Raw genomic sequence first — 4,437 nt, 5'->3', positions numbered from 1 at the left:
GCTTGATCAGATTCTGTAACTGCGGGAGGTTGCTGGGCAGCTTATTATTGTTTCTGCTAGACATGTTGGTTCTGAAAACTCACAGAGCCAACTCGTTGCGATTGAGGCTTAGAACTCTATTATTATTTTTTTAAAGTTAATTTGAGGCATAAGAACTCTGTTCATCACTGTTCAGTAAGCGTAGAACTCAAACACAATGCCTTTGCATGGTAAGTGCGAAGACTCCCAGTTCTGATTCTCTCCTATATGAAAATATTGGTGTGTATATTTTATACACACACAGGTCCTCGGTGACTCAAATGGTTCAGTGATTGACTGCTAGCCAAGAGGTTGGCGATTTGAACCCACCCACAGACCTTGGAAGCCTGGCAGTCTGTTTCAGAAAGTGACAGCTTTGACAACTGTATCGAGCAGTACTTCTCTGCGCACGTGAGGCCCTCATGTGTCAGAATAGATTCAACAGCAAATAGAAGCAACACACACACATTTGCATATGTATGCGCATATGTGTGAGTGTGTATGTATGAGGAGACTAAAAGGCTCGTGGAAAAATTTCGTTTTATTTTCATTTGAATTTTCCATATTCTTTCATCTATGTTATTGTTAAGTACCGTCGAATCAGTTCCAACTCATAGCGACTTTGTATAGGGTTTCCGAGGCTGTAAATCTTTACAGGAGCAGAAAGCCTCATCTTTCTCCCACAGAATGGTTGGTAGTTTCGAACTGCTGACCATGAGATTAGCAGCCTGACTTGTAACCACAGCCCCTAAATATATATATCTCCTGACGACCAAGCAAAATCACAATAAGGAACTTCCCCGTGTGGCTCTTCATCCCTCCAGACATTTTCTATCAAACAATGGTCCTTTCCTGGGTGGGCACCTGGCCGGCAGACTGATTAGGTGGAAACTGAGCACAGGAAATAGTCTGGTGCCCCACAGTTTCCTAAAGCTGAGTGAGCCATCTTTAGGAGAAATAACACCAATCTCAGGAGCCCAGAGGTGGGGATTTAAGTCTGAGCTCTGCTCTACTAGACAGATGACATAGGGCAGGTTACTTAATTTCTCTCTTATCTAAAAATATGGAAAAATAATAATGATAAGGTTTAAATCGGAATAATAGTAGCATTTGCTGAATGTTTATTATGTGCCAGGGCTGTTCTGAGTACTTTGTGTGTACTTGTATTAACTGATTTAATCCTTATAATAATTCTATGAAGTAGTTTCAGTTTACAGTCCCATATTACAGATGGAGAAACTGAGGCACAAGTCTCATAACTAGTGATGGTGAAGGCAGTTTTAGTCCCTACACTGCTCTACTTGTGGGATCCAAGGAGCCAAGATGCAAGGAGCTGCTGGATACCTTGTTGAGGATTGCAAGAGTTCTTATTAGATATTGCTCCTCAGCCCTAGGGACTTCTAATGTGGCACTGTGGATGATCACTGCACTTTGAACCACAAGATCGACCATTCAAACCAATCAGCTGCTCCTTGGAAACCCTACACAGAATTGCTATAAGTGGGAACAGACCCAAGGGAACTTGAACAACAACTACTTAACCTAAGGCACATTGCCCTGTAGACATTACTCACCCAAATGCCCAAACCCAACAGGAGACATAGGTCCCTTACTGAGCAGTATCAATGGGAGAGCATTTGTTCAGATACCAGTCAGGTACAAGCTCTGTTTCTCAGAATTCAGGGCAAAAATGGCTCCAAGAATCCCACAGGTGGAAAGAGAAAGTGGGTATGAACCTCAAGGTTTTCTTCATGGTCAAAACAAGTTTTGTTTTGTTTTGTTTTGTTTTACTCCCCTGGTCCCCAACCCTACACTAAGAAACATGTTCTATACCAGGTCCAGGGGCTGTGGTTGTGTTGCAGGGGTGGAGAGAGGAGGCAGTTCCCAGAAGTACACATCCACACAGCAATGTGGTCTCACAGCTGCAGGGAGACTCAGGGCTCCTTTCCCTCCTGATAGTTTAGGACGATGGCTTTGAACACTTTTTTTTTTTTTTTTCAATTATAACCCACTGTGACCCAGTATATGAGAGCACATACACGTAAACTCAACTGGAAAAAAAAGTTTCATGGAATGATAATGATCTCTATTACTTGTACAGCCCTTGGGTTTAATATTACTAGTCTTTTTCTTTTGTTCTATCTTACCCTGTTCTGTTCTATTCTATTTAACTAAAATAAAAAAAAGGAAGAAAGGAACTGGCCCAATGCATTACACTGATTTTGTTCTCCAGTGATGAGTTGCTGCCCTTAGTCTGAGAAGCAGTGGTTTAGGGATCAGACATTCATTATTCATCAAACAAGGGCTATCCCATTCTGATAAAAATCGAAAGACAATTGTGGTCAGTCATGTATATTTTATCTGCCTTGAGGGACTTCAGTGAAAAGACCCAGAAATAGCCCCATCCATACGGAGAGTTCACTGCCTGCTTAGGGGCCCTTGAAATTCAATTCAATGAGTCCTACAGTCATCAGTACTGTGGATACAAGGAAAATGAGATGTTTAAGTGGCTCACAGCCTAATATGGAAGAAGACAGACAAACACAAAGCTACAGTGCAAGGGGGTCACTGTAGTAATAGAGCTATTTATAAGGTTCTCTGGAGTGCAGGCAACAGAGGAAGAGCTGACTCTGGCAATGGTGTGGAAGGTGTGACAAGGAAGAACTGCTGTATGAAAATGAGTTGAAATTTTACAGGCAAATCAGAAAGGGGGAGGGGAGAGGACCACAAGAACAAAGTTCTGATGAACTGTTTACCATCAAGGCAACTCTGACTCATGGGGACCCTAAGTGTATCAGAGTAGAAATATTCTCTATAGGGCTTTCTGGCTGATCTTTCAGTAAGAGATCATCAGGCCTTTCTTCTAAGGTACTTCTGGTTGGATTTGACCCTCCAACCTTTGGGTTAGCAACTAAAGCATTAGTCATTTGCAGCATCACAAGACCCCAAACTGCTGATGTTGTTGTTGTTGTTGTTGTTAAGTGCCATCAAGTCAATTCTGACTCGTAGTGACCCTGCATAGGATTTCCAAGGAATGGCTAGTGAGTTTGAATGCCAACCTTGTGGTTTAAATCGACCTTGAAGTTAAGTACTTTATCCCACAGTGCCACACTAGGAATCCTAAAGTTCTGATAGCTCTCAACTATTTCCCCACTCACAAGCTTTTTCTTCCTATTTAGCCATGAGGGCCTCATTCTTGTAGATTTCAGTCCCTACATAGACAAGGCCCTCCGGGAGAGATAGTTCTTTTAAATGTTGCCAGTCATTTACCCCTCCATATGACCAAGTTTTAGTTCTGTTGTGAGAACAGGGTTTGATAAGGGGAAGAGGACAAAGGAGAGAATGTAAGGTCACTAAACATTTAAGCAGAAAAACAGCAAGTAAAGTGACTTTTAGTCACCATAGAAACACCATACTCAAACTTTGCTTCCCAATTTGGCCAAGCTCTAGCTATGGAGGGCCTTAGAGTCAGTTCATGGTATATGATTCCACATAGATATTCTATAAATATTTCTTGAATGAATGAACACGTGGTCCTGAATTGGTATGACTTGCCTAGTTTATACAGCTGGTAATCCTAACTTTGTCCACAAAACAGTGCATACTATTTTAGAAATGTTACTATTAGTACATACTAATTTAGAAATGTTCAAATATGTGGAAAAGCATAAAGAGAGCAATAAAAATAACCACTGAGAAATTAACGTGGTTAGGCAGATAACTTTCCAGTAGTTTTTTCTATGTATAAGCATGCACTTTTCGTCTGTGATGACATTTATACAGTTTTCTTTCCTGCTTTTAAATTTTTCCATTGTTTTATGATTGTTCCTATGTCAACAAATAGTATATGTTTCTTGTGTTTTATTTTTATGCAAACATTATTTTAATGCCAGGGTAGTAATCCACTGTATAAGCGTACATACTTTCAAAATAATGTCCCTATTTTTAGATACTGACACAGTTTTCATGGCTTATGAAATCTTTGTCCATTTATATTTTCTTTGTTGTTTTCATAGCTATTTCATTAATTACTAGCTAGATTAGATTTTTTTTTTTTTTTAATGAAATTGTTTGCCATTTCATTTTTCCATGAACTGTTTTTCCTTCTATTTCCCCACTTTGCTGTTGGGGTGTCGGCACAAATCATAAAAGGAGTTACAATTTCTCATGCTGTTTCCTTTAGTTCTTTCCAAGATAACAAGTTTGGTAATACAACAATGGCTAAACGCTATTAGCATTGCAGGACTCAGGGACACATGTGGATGCTACTGCTATTAAGGGCTTTCGAGTCCGTTCCGACTCATAGCAACCCTGGATAGGGTTTCCGAGAAGCGGCTGGTAAGTTTGAAACGCTGACTTTGTGGTTAAAAGGACCTTGCAGTTCAGTGCATTATCCCACAGCGCCACATCAGGACTAAA

General features: G+C 40.4%; 1 protein-coding gene across 1 annotated transcript in view; it reads left to right on the top strand.

The window, feature by feature from the left end:
- Nucleotides 1–4,437, top strand: part of CASQ2 (calsequestrin 2 (cardiac muscle)) — a 117,297-nt gene that overhangs the window by 4,221 nt on the left and 108,639 nt on the right. The gene's annotated exons all lie outside the window — the stretch shown is intronic.

Source organism: Chrysochloris asiatica, unplaced genomic scaffold, assembly GCF_000296735.1.
Source record: "Chrysochloris asiatica unplaced genomic scaffold, ChrAsi1.0 scaffold00302, whole genome shotgun sequence".
Lineage (NCBI taxonomy): Eukaryota > Metazoa > Chordata > Mammalia > Afrosoricida > Chrysochloridae > Chrysochloris > Chrysochloris asiatica.
Note: the sequence above shows the minus strand (reverse complement) of the source record. Positions and strands in the feature narration are given on the sequence as shown.